The sequence below is a fragment of the Tenebrio molitor genome, chromosome 1 (assembly GCF_963966145.1).
Source record: "Tenebrio molitor chromosome 1, icTenMoli1.1, whole genome shotgun sequence".
Taxonomy (NCBI): Eukaryota; Metazoa; Arthropoda; class Insecta; order Coleoptera; family Tenebrionidae; genus Tenebrio; species Tenebrio molitor.
Genome location: NC_091046.1, coordinates 27,391,966 through 27,409,264, shown reverse-complemented (window position 1 = coordinate 27,409,264; position 17,299 = coordinate 27,391,966). Strand labels below are relative to the sequence as shown.

General features: G+C 35.5%; 1 long non-coding RNA gene across 1 annotated transcript; it reads right to left on the bottom strand.

Annotated features, from left to right (window-relative positions):
• Nucleotides 1-14,370: 14,370 nt before the first annotated feature.
• On the bottom strand, nucleotides 14,371-16,508 carry LOC138131966 (uncharacterized). The gene is made up of 2 exons (XR_011159955.1): nucleotides 15,235-16,508; nucleotides 14,371-15,185 (listed from the first exon to the last, which is right to left on the bottom strand). It is a non-coding gene; the product is annotated as an uncharacterized lncRNA (long non-coding RNA).
• Nucleotides 16,509-17,299: the final 791 nt, after the last annotated feature.

The window sequence follows — 17,299 nt, the reverse complement described above, 5'->3', positions numbered from 1 at the left end:
AGATCACGTTAGACCCAATCCAGAGAAAAAAGCTTTGTTATTGTTGGATGGCCATATAAGTCATAAATATTTAGCTGTATTAGAAATTGCAAAAGAAAAGTAGTTTTCTTCAGTTTGCCACCCCCAATGCACTCACAGATTGCAGCCGCTAGATGTCTTTTTTTGGGGCCTTTCGTACATACAATCAGTCAGGCTGTAGAGAAATTCTGGTCGGACTGTAACACTATACCAGGTGGCATCATTGTTTAATGAATGTTACGTGAAATCTGCAACACCTGCTATAGCTATATGTATATGGATTCATGGCAACAGGCATATCGCCATCCAATGCTGACATCTTTCCTGACATATGTTCCTACCTAGCTTTGTCACTGATTTTTCTCTTGAACAATGCGCTGAAGCTCGTACCATTAATTAAGATTTTCCAACAACGTCCACAAAAGAACTCCAAGCAACATGTTGCATCAATACACCGAATTCCAATGGAGAAAATCTAACACCACATCAACCCGAAGAGTCTGTGTGTACATTTACCGGAGCATTAAACGAATTATCTCCAATCCTTGATGGTAACGGAAGAAGAAAACCTTCTAAGCGAAAAATAAATTTGGATAAAGATAACCTAACAGAAAGTCCTTATCTCCAAAGCCTAAAGCAACAACGTGTTGTGTGGTCGTAGTAGACGGCACCGACGCTTTAAATTTTAATAATCTAGTAATCAGCGCGGAAGTTTCTACCAATCCAATAGTAAAAAATTACCAATGATTTACATTTTTAATTTTATTTTTAAATATTTTTGAATTATTCGTTACAAAAAATATTGTACCGAACTTTTATGAGAAAAAATTTCATTTTCCGCATACGTTAGGTAAATAACTATTTCCTGTTTCGATCTTGCAATGTCACGCAAAATGGTCAGTTTTTCAGAGTAATCGGTTTCTTTTAGTTTAATTCTGTTATCTAGGTTTTCTTTTAAAGCTGCTGATGCTGGAGAGCCGAATCCGAGGGGTGGCTCACGATGGTATTATGGTGTACACCTTAACAGTATTATAATACCAAGTACGGTATTATACTACAAGTATTACTGATATTGTTTGCATTATCTAGAAATTTTGCTTTTATTTGGTATTACTAGTAATATTCTGTAATACTGATAATACGTTGTATTATTTGTGTTGTTCATAGTATTATTGGTATTATCTGGTATCATCTGTATTATTTTAAGTACTATTTTAGTATTACGAGTATTATCAGTATTACAATAAACACGGTATCGAACTCCCGCCATCTCCCTCTCACCGTTCTCGGTCCCTCCACGCACCATGGCAACGGGTAAGAATCTGGCTCAGTCCAGATTCCTGCAGATTCTAAAAGGTTTTTCTTGCTTTTTATACACATGAACATTGATTGATTAATAAGTGAGGTGAACAACTGGAGATCTAGGATCTAGTCTTGGATGTACGTGAACATACAGGTGAACAACGAGGTGGGTATTTTTTTAACCATTTTTACACAAAATTCAGAAAATTGTTGAAACAATACACAACCAACCTGATTATATAACCGAAGAATGCGAATCCGCAGAGAAATCAAATAATAATACGAATAATGACACATCTATTGATTTTTTATCTGACATGGAGGATAAACTTCAGTTTACCTCGCCAAAAGTATTGAAGAATGTTTTAGATAGTCTTGAATACAATAATAAATTAGCTTGGCAAAATTTTAACGAACAGGACCTTAATGAAATTGAAAGAGAGGCCAAAGAATTCTTAAGTAATGAATCTCTTAAAAATGTTAAATTTTTTTCTGGCCACAAAAAAGTTCTTCTGCAAATTTCTGCCAAAGTCGCAGAACAGAAGGTAGTTGCAATACCAATGGACCATCCAAATAGAAAAATTCCACGCCTACCCAAAATCACCCCTGCTGTAAACTCGGCTAGTGATGACATTCAGTTAGATGAAGAAAGGAAATATTTAACGAAGAAAATTACAAAATGGTTGACGACAATAAGTGAAAATACTGCAATACACAATCTTGTAATGTCCAAAATTGACACAAACGAAATTAAAACATCGCAAAGTTTGGTTGATGGACCCAAAATTGAGGAACTGATTAGTTTCTATGGCAGCAACAGCAACAGGTAAATGGTATTATTAGTACAGCAAAATGTAAAAATGGTAGAGCTAGGAAGCATAGGCACTTAAGCTTGAGGAAACCTCAAGCAACAAGCTTATCAAGAGGAACTAGCTTCTACAAGCATAATGTGGCCGTTTTCTTTTCAAAGTTAACTGAAGTAATGGATATGTACCACTTTACTCCAAATGAGATCTATAATCTCAATAGAGTGGTAATACCAACGTCTATGTTCCAGAACGAGTTTTGGCATTTGAGGAGTGAAGCAAGTAGGAAGTACAACATCAGGAGAGCGTGGCAGCAATGTAACATTCATTGCTTGTATCAATGGTCTAGGAAATAGTGTTTCACCTTTGTACATATTCCCTAGAGTCAATTTTAAAGATTTCATATTGAAAGGGGCGCCACCTGGATCCATAGGTGCTGCTCATCCTAGCGGCTAGTCCAATGGAATTACTTTTGTGAAATACCTTCAGCACTTTATAAACCACGTCAAATGTTCCCCAGATCAACCTGTGCTGCTCATACTCGATAACCATGAAAGCCACATCACAGTTGAAGCTCTGAATCTTGCCAAAACGAATGGTGTTATTATCCTAACTCTACCCCCACACACAAACCACAAGCTCCAACCACTTGAACGAAGTGTGTTACGCCCCTACAAAACATATAACAATTGCTGCTGCGACTGGATGCGATAACATCCTGGAAAAACCATTTTTATCTACGATATTGCTGAGCTCTCAGGGAAAAAGTACAACCAAGCATTTACTCCAGGAAATATTCAATCAGGATTTAGAGTGTCTGGAATTTGGCCAATGAATGTAAATATTTTTCAAGATCACAAATATATGAGTTTATGAGTTCTGCAGTCACAGAGTGACCTATTGAAAATGATGAACATAGGTCTGAGAATGCCGTCAATAAAAATACCTATGCTTCACCTGAAATAGTAAAGCCATTCCCAAAGGCGGCCCCAAGAGCATCTACATCGAAAGGGCGTAAGAAAGGAGCTTGGGGAAAGAGGAAGTGGAAAGGTGTCATATAGAAAGGCTCAGAAAGAAACAAAAGAAGACTATAACTGTTAAAAGGCAGGTGTTGCAAGAAACCTCATTAGATGAAACTAGTGATGAAAGTGTTATTTATGGTGATGACTCAGACTTAGATGTATCAGATGATTTTTGCACGATGTTGAAGAAAGTGATAGCGTTATTAACTTAAAGAATACGATCTCCAGCTTAACTTCTGCAGATCTGCAAGTTGGATGCTTCTACCTCACGAGACTAGAAGGGAAAAAGAGGAACACTATTATGTGGCCGAGTTGACAAAGGTTGTACCTGACATAATTGAAACGCTGCTATTTAAACAAAAGCAAATTTGTGCAAGAAAAGGATGAAGATTTTTCTGTTGAAATACAAGATCTCATCCTTAAACTACCAGAGCCCCGCACACAGAGAAAAACGTTCATTTGAAATAAGAATTTCTGTTTTTTTGAATGCTGTTTGTTTCTCTCAAATAAACTAAGCAAAAATGAATAGGGAATTTTTCCATTTCTGAATTTTTTATAAATACAGTTTAAAATTTATAATGAAATATGTTAGAAATATATAAAGATACACATTAGATGTAATGTTCCAAGTACCTGTAACATTTTAAATTTATCTAGTGTTTAAGAATACGTGGAAGGATTAGGGCTATTATTTTGCTTTCTAAGAAAAATTGTGGAATTCCCTATTCAGTTTTGGCTAGTTTATATTTGTTTTGTACTTAAACTAATTCTTTTATCACAAACAAAGTGGTTTATTTAATATTTAATTTAAATTTATTTGAATTCATATGGTTGCACACATTTCACTGAAGTAAATAAAATACTTGGACAAAAAAATAGTTTTTTAAAATTTCCAAATAAATGAGTTGCATTAGTTTGATGCGAATATTTTTTTTTTAGTTTAATGCCAATTTATTTGATTTAATTGAAGAAGAGTATTTTTTCAAATAAAAGTTAATTTACTCGAGCTAAATATATTTTTTTTTTACATCACGTGATATATTTTGACCAATCGTCACTAAGAAGAAGTCTCTCATTCGTTGTGCAATGTGCACTGTGCCCGTCATTAATATAACATTCTCGCGCGTTGCTTCACAATTCAACGACATATATAGGATGTATATTCGTATGCCCTTGTGTATGCAATTCTGCCTGTGCAATTAGTATGCATCAGTGGTTGAAAAATGGAAGAGTTTCTCCGAACGAACAACTTAGAACATTGTCTGATGACGAGATCCCTAAGTTTGGGTGCTATAAAACACATAATTATAATTAACAATATGATAAATTTCATATTGCAGCCTCTATTTGTCATTGGTTTTAATTTTCATAAACAGGTTTGTGAGATCCAATTCGACTTCGAAAATAATTTACCATGTGGCTGGGTTTTAATGTGTAAAAATGAACTTATTAACAAAGTGCCCTTCAATATTCATTTTACTGGAGATGGCAATAAGATTTTGGGTATTATGCAGTAATAATTTCTTGTTTGTAAATGATTTCAAATATATAGTTTTTTTTAATTTTTTTACATACGACTTTTATTTAAAACAACCTTTTAATTTTAAACAATTCTTATAGTTAGTAAAAAACAAACATTGTTTGATTGAACTAAGTATTCTATTACATGCATCGCTTTTACCAAAAAATATACGCTTAATCCAAAGGAACGTATTGTGTAACTTACATCTCTACTTAATTAAATCAAACATTAAGTTTGTTTAGCGTAAATAAATCAAAATTTTCAGCCAAATGTGGTTCAACAAAATATTTCTTTGGTCGGAAACGGAAACTTTTTCTGCTCAAGCTAAATTTTGTCTTACTCTAACTAATTATTCTTTTTCGAAAGTCAAATAAATAAAACTAAAGCAAGAATCAAATATTTCCTTGCCCATATATAAACAACAGATTCTTTTACACTAACGGCCGTATTCACCAACGCCAGTTAACGTTAACTGTAGGTTAAAATACTTCGTTACTTTAGTTACCTATTGTTATAACAATGTTTTCGTATATTTTAACCTACAGTTAACTTTAACTGGCGTTGGTGAATACGGGCCTAAATCAATTTTGTTTGTTCCAAAGTACCTGTTCTCTCTGTGCAGGGATGGGCTAACTCAACGCAAGAAGGAAACGTTTTATTTTGGTTTTGATTTTATTTCATGTAATGTTGAATGAATAAAATGTTAAAATATTAACACTAGTGTTGTAAAGAAATTTTTAACAACACTAGTTTTGTTAAATGTACCTAAACACAATTAGTTGCTATGGAGTTATTTATATCTTACCAATATTGGATAAAATAAATCAATATTTTCCATTCAGCCCCAAGGTAGAAAACTATGTGGTTCAAGGTACGAACCCGTCTTATACCTTGAACCCGAGTAGGCAAAAATTTTGATATTAAGTATTTATTGAGTATTCTTATTGAAAAATGAAACCTAATACCCACGATTCAAGTTCGGTCAAGCTATTTAATAACGTTTTTTTTTTTTTTTCGTTTTACATAAAACATGTCTTGTACAACGAGTGTAACATGTTATTTTTTTCTACTTCGCGGCTTCATTAATTTAATTTTTTTTTAATATAAAATTATTATCTAGACTTTTATTTTAATGGAATTGGGTTGGTATTGACGAAGCAATGTCATTTCATTGAAAATTAAATTTTAAATGGTCTCCCAGATGTTGTTACAATAATAATCTACCCCCCTAATAGTTTATGTTGATCCAAAACATGGATTCAGGTTCAAATGACATCACATTTAACACTGAAATTTACTTTCAATACCAACCCCAAATTCAATTATCACTAGAAACGATGCTATAAAATTGATCTTTGTGAAACTGTTTTCGGTGTCACAAAATGCTCATTGTGACACCGAAGTAGAAAATAGTTATTTATGTTACGAGTGTTGAAAACAATCCATTGCTGTGTGTGAGTGAGTAAAGCAATAGAGTTTTCACAAGAGTACCATACAATATTTTTTGTGCTCTCTTTTGTAACGAAACATATTTTTGAATCATTAAGATAATAAATATTACTTAAGCAAAATTATGTTGGTAGTCAATTTATCACTAAATATGTCAAATGTCAATCTGTCAGTGCTCGAATTTCAAATTCAAAGTCGTATTTTAAGAAATGGAAATTCCCTCACACATCAAAAAATTTGCAGACAAAGCCACTGCAAATTTACTACCTGTAAAATTCGCAGGCCGATATGAAGCAGAATACCAAAAATTCGTCAAGTGGTGCGAAGAAAATAAAATCTATGAATATTCTGAAACAACGCTGCTGGCATATTTTCAAATTAAATCGGAAATAGCCAAGGCGTCCACATAGTAGACAACTTATTCCATTCTCAAAACCACTCTCGGCATCAAACATAATATAAATAATTCCAACTTTCACAAGCTTTCTTAAAACGGCAGAACGAAAATTACAAACACAAAAAGTCTGAAATACTTACCGAATTGCAAGTGGAAACTTTTTTAAATACAGCTCCAGATAAGGATTAGGGTACAAATATAAATTTATCTTTATTTATATAATCATTTATTACACAAATACTCATACATAATATATCGGGTGTTCATTTAATATTCTGGTAGCATTACCTACGGCAATATTTTGTTTTTATTAAGACATGTCGTCGTTTGAACTTCCGATTAGTAAAATTAGAGTAGAACTGTCATATTTTGACATTTGCGTTCAGAGTTTACTATAATCGACAATTGTGCCCGTGGTACATACAACGTTTTGTTCTATTTTATAATTTCTAAAAGATTCAAACAAATATTTAGTATTCCTTAAAGGAAATCAACTAAAAGTTGTGCCCATGCAAATTTTAGTGTTGTGTAGAAAGTTTGCTATTTTGATGTTGTTAGGGTTACTGTGTTTGTTTAAAAAACAATTCGTTTTTAAAGCAGAAAGCGTTTATTCAGAAGAAATTTTACAAGAATTTGAAGCTGCTCAGGGAAATTTGATTCCCCATAAATTAAAAGATTTGTATGTGAAAGAATATGACAAGTTCTGCGAGTGGCGGCGCGCGAAAAATATGGACAACATTTGCGACGAAAAACTCGTGATTCGTATTTATCTTCAACGGTAAGAAATTATGGTTGAATAACTAATATTTAGTAAAAAAAATTTGTTACACAGTCTAGAACTGGTTTACAAATCTATGAGGGGTATGATGAGCAACTCAATAGACCGGGACCAATGGCTTAACATGACTTCCGAATCACGAGACAGAATATAGCCTTTTTTTTTTTTAATTTCGCCCTGGGTCGGAATCGAACCCGCGACCCTCGCGTCCCTGAGCCGAAACGGACTCCCTTAGGCTATATTCTGCTATATTCTCTATATTGTGCTTCGTTTTTTGTAGTCAAAAGTTTTAAACCTTCGCCTAAGCTCAAAATGATGTTGAAAATTAAGGATAACGTTGGTATCTCAAGATTTCTTATGGTTACTGAATATATGAAGGGTAATTCCGTGGGCGATGAAGCTATGAAGTCTTTGGTACTTCAACAAAAGGAAATTCAGGAGATTATGTTAAACGCACCGGATAATACGTTTTTGTTAATCAAAGAAAGCCTGTTTTTGGATCTCCTATTATAGAAATTTAATAAATTACGTTTTCCCGGGCTCCGTTAGAACCTCACGCCGCGCCGCCGTCGTCTGCGGAATAGTGAACTTTGAAACCAGGCAAATGCGCCTTACCCCTCGGCATAAGGAGGCAAGAGTTGGATTTGCTTTAGAGCACCTAGCAAAAGATAATGCTTTTTGGAGCAGTGTTGTGTTCTCAAACGGAAAGAACTTCCAGTCGTCGCGTAATGGTCGTGTTAGGGTGTATAGACCACGAAACAGCCGATATGATGAACGCTACATTGAACCGACAGAACGATCCGGTCGCTTCTCTATTAACGTATGGGGGTGGATTTCTCCTGTTACTCTTGGGGTCATGCTCCATGTGGAAGAGCGTTTATATTAGGAGCCTGGAAAATGTGATGCGCCCTTCAGCGACTAAGGTTTATCCAAATCAAAACTTTAGCTTTCAGCAGGACAACTGCTTCGTGCACACGTCTCATAGGGTAGCAACATGGTTCCAGGATCAAAATATAAACGTCCTGGACTAGCCAAGTCGTAGTGAACCCGATAGAGAATATGTGGGGGTTTTTGCGAAGGCATTTGCAAAAAACAGAGACAAATTTATCATAATGGACAGAAGCTCCTTACTGCGATCACTGATGCATGGCATGCGTTAGCTCAGGACAACATCAGAAATCTATGCCTTTCCATGCCCAATAGGCTACTAGTTTCTTTGCATGTTTCTAAACATACCTAGTGTGTCTTTACGCTTTCTTTCTCTTTGTCAACATTAGGTTAATAAAATATCGTGTTATTTATATTGTTTGATCGTCACTTAAGTTATATCGGGCCTTCAAATAAATTTATATTTAGAGTAGGCGATGCATTTTATTTATTCCGTTTCTGTTAATAGTGTAAAGTGTAGGCAACCAATTATTCTCCGTAATTAACACAGGTTGCATAGTACAGTAATCATTTCCCCACGGCCTCCTAGATTCATAAGAGACGAGTCTCTTATGAATCTATGAGGCCGTGCTTTTCCAAATTGACATATTAAAATTTTGACATTCGTTCTCTTTCCCGCGATTTTATTCCTGGTTTTGCGTATAAAAATCAGTTCTTTTGAAGAACTAAAATGAAATTGCGTCAGTGTTTCTTACTATCGAAATGGAGTGAAAGTAGAGTTTGGCAGTATTCCCTTGCGTTATATATGAAAGAGAGAAGAATTCCCCGACATTGCAGTGGAATATACGCAGTTTCGACAAACTTTAAACATTTGCTTAAAAAAATTCCAAGAAAATGGATCTGTGGGACAAAAACCTCGAAGCGGCAGGCTAAAAAAAAGAACTCTAGAAGTGATTGAAGAGGCGAGACAAGCAATGGAAAAAGCCCCGGCATTTCAATTGAACATTTATTACAACAACTTGGTGTGTCTGTTGGTACCTGTCATGATTGTGAGAAAAGATCTTCACCTATTTCCCTATCGTCTCAGATTAGAATATTGTCAATGTCCAATCTTTTTTGAAGGAAACAATAATTGTAATAATGTTTTAGTAATTAAATAATCAGTGTTTTTTAGGAAATATGAATGCTGCAAGATACAGAAATGAAATTTTGACTCCTTGTTTAAATCAGCTACATGATGATGAGTTAGTTTATGGCTACTTTCAGCAGAATGGTGCTACAGTTCATACCACAGGGGCTACAATAGAATCTTTGACTGAATTTTACAACAGAATTATAAGCTGTAATACACCAAACAACTGGCACCCTAGATCATGTGATCTCACACCTTGTGATTTGTACTGTAACCTTTCGACTTCCTTGACTTTTCCTCGATGATTTTTTTTCTCCCTCATTTGGTGTATTGTTGGTTGCCGCATTCCCTCGGATGTTATTTTTGCGGAAAAATACGAAACAAAAATAATGAGAAAGAAATATTTAGGGATCCTACGTTGTGTTTTATTTTTCATTTTGTTTAATTAGGTTCTAACGAGAGGCCGTACCGTCGGAAGGTTTTTCCAAATAGAATTAAAACGATTGAGCACACTTCACTTAAATTTTATTTAACAAATAATCGAGTGTGGTGGTGTTTGGTCCCAACAAATTATAGAAATAAATAAATGAATTTAATAACAGAAGTTGGTGGAAATTTGACCCAATGAAATTTGACTCTCGGCCCACGAATTGAGATCTGACTCATGAATAAATGACTAAGCTGGGCAAATATATGAGTTTATGGCGCGAACAGCATTATACGAGTTTGAGATGCGAACTATGTGATCCGATTTAGATTTCAATTCTTTCCCCAATTAAATTGAACCCGACGCGATGTCCTGGAGTCTCATAGATCATCCCGGTCTACTCCGGTGGTCGAAAATAAAAGGGAAAAAAGGTTCTAACAGGGCCAAAGGGTACCTCTCTTCACGTGTCAGCTGGCCTAGTTTGGTCGCTGGCCCCCTTGGGGGTGACGCGGCTAATTTTGTGCTCTTACGCCGGACCACAGCTTATTGAGTGCGACGGACACTGGCGGTAGCTTCCCGATCTCGGGACTCCAAAACATACATAAGGAATGATACTGTTTTATAAGAATTGCCTAATGATTCCCCTTGACAAGAGCACGTTTCCCCAATCGGTAAATGCAAGAAGATCACATACTTCGCGATAAAGAATTTAATTCAAGATTCTAAAGAGTCACGTGGTCATCAAAAGCTCAAAGAAAATAATATAATCTTTACTTTAGAACGATAAAGAACTAAATGCTGTTTGGCTAATTAAAGCGCGGCTACAAATAATGTACAAAAATTAGAGAAATAATTTACCTTGTAAATGTAAAGAACGTGGTCACAAAATGGCTGCTGGAAGTACTGAACGTACCTCCGGCTACTTTGGAGATCAAACCCCGAGTGAATCAAAAAAGCCCTGTTTCCCGTCCCGCAATCGGTTTTATCATTTCTGGCGCACCCCACTTTCGCAACCCCTACTTGACCAAAGTGACCAATCAGCTCGGTTCTACTTTACGCCGACCGCGACACCCCTTCGATATCTCTAGAACTTTTGAAATTACAGTCTCCGTTTTCCACCATTAATTTAAATGTTTAAATTTAGACTTTTGTTAGGACCAGACCGAATGTACATAATTTGTTGTTGAATTAGAACTCTGAAAAAGAACACTAAATTACTGACTCTATACAATAATAAACCTCAACATCAAGAAACAAACACAATTAAAAATGGAACAAATAGAATTAAACAGGAACACTGAATTACCGACTCTATACAATAATAAAAATCGGCACCAAGAATTAAAGAGAATTTAAATGAAACAAACATAATTAAAATGCAACAAACATAATTAAAATGAAACAAACATAATTAAAATGAAACAAACATAATTAAAATGGAACTAATTAACCTTATTTTGAAACCTAAATTGGGCTTGAAACGCTGTTACGCAAGTGCCATTTCATACAACTAAGTTCCGTTGTTCTGCTACTTCTAAAAATTGTTCTACATTGGTTTGATTCCCCAAAACCGTTCTAATTAATAATTACTTCGTAAATTTCATTCTCTCTCTCTCACTCACACCTCTGATTTCTACGACTACCTGGCTTTACCGTTACCCGGTCCTCTGTGTTTTCTACCGACTCCCTTTCTACTTTGCTTTGTTACTTTTCTAACTAAAAGTGCAAACAATTCTAGTTCTTTTCTACGATAAAGCGCTCTGTTTTTTTAATTTGCAATTCTCGCCCTTTAATTACAAATATGCCACAAATTTGAGAATGCTAAAAAAGGTAAATTAACCTAATGAACATTAATTTTGTTCGCTCAATTTGAAACCTGCTAACATCGAATTCATTAATTCAATTTTCCCCTGATTTTAACTGGACCACCCAAATTGTCGAACATGTAATTACAGTAAATTTATTGCAACGCTTCTTTTCCCCTGAACACTTGTTCCCCTTGGGCTATGTTTTGCCCCGGACGCGTACCTGCATTTTCAAAGAAGGTTGGCAGATTTCACTTGAGGAGTGTGGTGCCACTCTTGTGAACAAAGCAACAATAAAATTTACAACTGACCAGCATTTCCGTCGCAAATGAACGGTATTTAAAATATTGCTTTGAAATTATTTTAAAATTAAAATTCTTAATTTATCGAACCTATTCGGACCGTTACAGTACTTGTGGCCACACATCAAAAATTTAATTTCCACAACACCCATAAATGATTTGGCAGAACTATGAAATGGGATAACACCGAAAATTAATGAAATTAATAATAATCCTATTGTTTTAGAAAATGTAACTAATGCAATTAGACAAGGACTAGGTGGTGTTTACAAGAACAGGGAACAAATTACTGTAAATTATGATTAAAATTGTTATTTCTTACAGGGGTTAATAGCCTGAGTTTATGTGCAATTAGTACAATTCTTATCAGTGTTCACAGTAGTGTTAATGTTATGTTCACTTTTATGGTTTAAAGAAATAAATGAATTAATACCAACTATTATTTGTCAATTTGCTTAAGGTGGATACTTTCAGACTGTCTGTTCAGTTCCAGTTTCCATTTAGTTTCAGTCTAGAGGGGAGGTTTCTTTATGTTCGGTTATCACAGTTCTCTGTTCAATCCTAGGTGAGTTTTCAAAGTGTATTACTCTGTTAGCAAAACAGCACTTAAACGGATACAATTGTTCATTCAATGTAAATACTGAAACTTAATGGAGAGCATGAACTAACCGTGTAACATTCCATTTACTTGTGGTCTTTATGTTAAAATCTACTGTACTTTGGGGCTTTTAAAATTTTGCGATCTTTTTTAACTTTCCGTTCGAATTTGGGGTATTTTTCTCCCGAAGATTAACTAAAATTTGCAGCAATGCCTCACAAAGATTTCGAAAGCTGAAACATCATCTTCCGTATATTGGCTATGTTGAGGAAAACCGTGTGTTATTCCCTAGTTTATTTTCGGTTTGAATCGTCGATACAAATGATGGACTGAACTTGATTTAAGTGTTTATTAAGACTAAATCTTACATACAAAATACCGAGCGTTCAGTTGTGTGCTCGTTCTGAGTTACAATTCAATTCTGCCGGACTGCCGGTTTTCTGTTTGTACCTGGACTTACATAACTATTTGCGAGGGTAGAGGGTGGGGAATCGCCCCGAAGCAATGAGCGGTTTTAACATACTGCCCGCCTTGAAAAGTTAAATTGAACTTTTAAACTTAATGACAAGAGGGATTAACAGTAATTGCATAATTGAGTGTGAAAAAAAAAAACAATAAAATCGTAAAAATGGAATCTACAAGTAGGTAGGTATTATCTAGACTGAAATTACGAGTATTAACTGACTAATGTACAATGTAAATGGTCCTTGCATGCAATTAATTGATTACAGAATGATTCTTAATACCTAATACACATTACATACATAATACATAATAATATCAAAAAAAAAAAAAAAAAAAAAAAAAAGTCAAATTTAAATTTGACATTTCTCAAAACGCTCCTGCTTTTTATGTATTTGTAGCGAGTTTTAAGTGATGGATGACGACAGCCATCATCAAATGGCCCATCCTGGATTACATGAAAATGAAATCTGTAATAGTCGTCGCTTTGAAGGCCGAACTAGATCCTCAGGATCCTCCCGGTCAAATGACAGGTACAATTTAAATTCGAAAATTTTTGATTCATCTTGTTTTAGAAATATTGGACCAATAATCAAAATTTGTCAACTAAATATTGAAGGAATTTCTAAGGATAAATGTGACTATCTAGCAAAGCTTGCCAAAAAGATGGAAATTGACGTAATAGTTCTACAAGAAACTCACACAGGCACAGAAGAACAACTGCATTCAAGGGGACTTATATCTGGATATATCTTAGTAGATCATTTGTGTAGTTCCATATACGGCTTGGCAACTTATGTTAGAGAGAATTTATCAAATTATGAAAAAGTAGAAAAGAAGGTAGTAAATGATGTACACCTCATAGATATCAAGATTGGAGATACACACATTATTAACATCTATAAACCGCCTAATGCTCGATGGCCAGACATACTTAACTTAAACTGCCAACACCCAGCAATATTTATTGGAGACTTCAATTGTCATAATAATCAATGGGGTTATGCAGACAACGATGAAAACGGAGAATTGTTACTTAGATGGGCAGAGTCACATAACTTACATCTAATATTTGATGCTAAAGATAGGAAGAGCTTTCATTCTGCACGGTGGCAAAGGGACTACAACCCAGATTTGTGTTTTGTGACTTCAAATAACAATGATGAACCTTTGCAAACATCACGTTGTGTGCTAAATGACTTTCCCCATAGCCAGCATAGGCCAGTATTAATAAATGTCGGTATACAGATTCCGTTATCCCACACTATCCAAAAACCACGTTGGAATTTTCAAAAAGCTGACTGGAAAACATTTCGAAATCAAGTAGAACAAACCGTTCGTTGGATCCCACCAACCAGCAACAATTATCAAAGATTCGTAGGAGCGATTAAAAGTGCCGCTAAAAAGTTCATTCCAAGAGGATTCCGGAAAGAATATACAACATGTTGGTCGAGTACTACTAATAATCTGTTTGACAAATATCAAAAAAGCCCAAATATAGACACAGCGGATGAATTATTAAAATCATTGAATAACTCAAGAAAAGAAAAATGGAACAAACTTATGGAAAACATGAACTTCACTCATTCTAGTCGCAGTTGTTGGTCTTTACTTCGAAAACTAGGAGCGGCTAATGAAACTACTAGATCTAAATCTAATATTAGTCCAAATTCGATTGCTTCTCGTCTGGTTAACGTCTCAAATTCTATTAAATTAAACAAAAGGGAAATTAGAAATATGAAACGGAAATTATATAAACAAAGAAAGTCAGCATTAACATCGGAAATACTATCTCGTCCATTTAGTGTAGAAGAGATGCAAGAAGTAGGTAAAACACTGAAGAACAGAAAAGCTGCGGGTTTTGACGGCATCTATCCTGAATTCATAAAACACCTGGGACCAATAGGTTTAAACTGGCTTAGGTCTTTTTTTAATGACATAGTTTCAACAGGTAAAATACCAAATGAATTCAAGAAAGCAAAAGTTATTGCCATACTAAAACCCGGAAAACCCGCCAATGAAGCTTCGAGTTACAGACCAATCTCTCTACTCAGCGTATGTCATAAATTTTTGGAAAAGCTTATCTACAATAGAATTTCACCAATAATAGAAGAACATCTTCCAATAGAGCAAGCAGGTTTTAGACCAAACAGAAATTGCTGTGACCAGGTGCTGGCCCTAACATCTTATATCGAATCTGGCTTTCAAAAACGTCTAAAGACTGGAGTTGTTTTTGTTGATCTCACCGCAGCCTACGACACCGTCTGGAAAGATGGACTAATACATAAATTGTATAATGTAATACCTTGTGGAAAAATGGTCTCACTCTTAGAAGATATGTTGTCTAACCGTCAATTCAGGGTTTTCGTTGAAGACAAAAGCAGTAAATTTCGATTTCTCAACAATGGTTTACCTCAAGGCTCAGTATTGTCACCAATCTTATTTAATTTATATACAAGTGATTTACCCCCAACAAATTCCCGAAAATTCATCTATGCTGACGACCTAGCAATGGCTTACCAACATCACAATTTTGAAAATGTAGAAAACCGACTGTCAGAAGATTTAATACCTTTGAATAAATATTTCAGAAAATGGCGACTTTGCCCAAATCCTCAAAAGACAGAAGTTTGCTGTTTCCATCTCGTAAACAACCAGAAAAATAGAAAACTGAAAGTAGTCTTTAACGAAACTACAATTAAGCATAATTATTCTCCGACATATCTAGGAGTAACTCTTGATTCATCTCTAACCTTCAAATTACACATCGAAAAGTTACGACAGAAACTGAAAACGAGAAACAACATTATACATAAACTCGCGGGCACAAGTTGGGGAGCGAATGCACACACTTTACGTATCACAGGACTAGCTCTAGTATATTCAACGGCAGAATATTGTTGCCCTGTCTGGAAGAACAGTGCACACGTGAACAAAATAGATGCTCAATTGAATACCACACTTCGAATAATAACGGGTACTTTAAAATCTACTCCAACACCATGGCTACATGTCCTAGCGCACATTATTCCGTACGATATTAGAAGAAAATACGTAACAAAACGAATTTGGGATAAATTTCAAAATTCACCGAACATGTACTCCATAACACAAGACATGGCAAATTTACCACCCTTTAGATTAAAATCGCGTAAACCACTTTGGAAAGAAGAATTTCTCATGGAACCATTTTCCAAATCTGACTATTGGAAAGCAGCCTGGCAAGACGTAGATATTTTCAATAAAAATCTAATTGAGGATCCTACAAAACAACTTCCGGGATTTGACCTACCTAGGAAAATCTGGTGTAAATTAAATCGTTTTAGAACCGGGCATGGCAAATGCAATAATATGTTGTTTCACTGGAACATTCGTGAAAACCCTTCTTGTGAATGCGGTGCAGAAAAAGAAACCATCCAACACATTTTGGAAGAATGTCCCCTTACTAAATTCCAGCAAGGTTTCTCCAAACTACATCTACTTACCGAAGACGCCCTAAATTGGCTACAACAAATTAAAAACATATAATTTACCATAATTATTTTATGAATTTCGAATTTTAATTGTAATTTTCTTCATACGAATATATATATATATATAATATCAGTTTGAGAAATGACATGAATAGTTGTGAATTGTTTTTAGTCACTTAGAGGAAGGGCGCACACTTTCGAGATTGCACGTCTTAGCACACCATTCGCGGTTTTCACGGACACTACACGCACTAAACCGTCCGCCCCAGGGTGTATTTCGGTGATTCTTCCCATTGGCCAGTGTAGAGGGCTGACGTTGTCTTCCTTCAACACCACTAATGTGCCGACTTGGGGCTGATTGGATGATTTACCTGTCCATTTGTGTCGTTGCTGGAATTGATGTAGAATTTCTTTCGACCATCTTTTCCAAAAATGCTGTCTCAGCCTTTCGATCAGCTGGTAGCGAGACAGGCGATTGGAGGGCAGCTCCGTGACGTCTGGTTCGGCGGCGGTGTGTAGTGGACCACCGATTAGGACGTGACCAGGGGTTAAAGGTTCTAAATCTGAGGGGTCACTGGACAGTGGAGCAAGAGGGCGAGAGTTAAGACACGCTTCAATCATTGTCAGGAGCGTATACATTTCCTCGTAATTGAGAATTGTTTTACCTAACACTCTTTTGAGGTGACCCTTTGTGGATTTGACCGCAGCTTCCCACAGTCCGCCCATATGGGGCGACCGGGGTGGTATAAAATGCCAATGTATTTCGTCGTTTGTCAGCGGTTCAACCACATTTGCTGCAAAATGTTCTGATTTGAATAAATTGTGAAGTTCTTTTAATTCACGATTAGCACCGGAGAAATTTGTCCCGTTGTCAGAATAAATGTGGAGTACTTTACCGCGTCTTGACATGAACCTTTT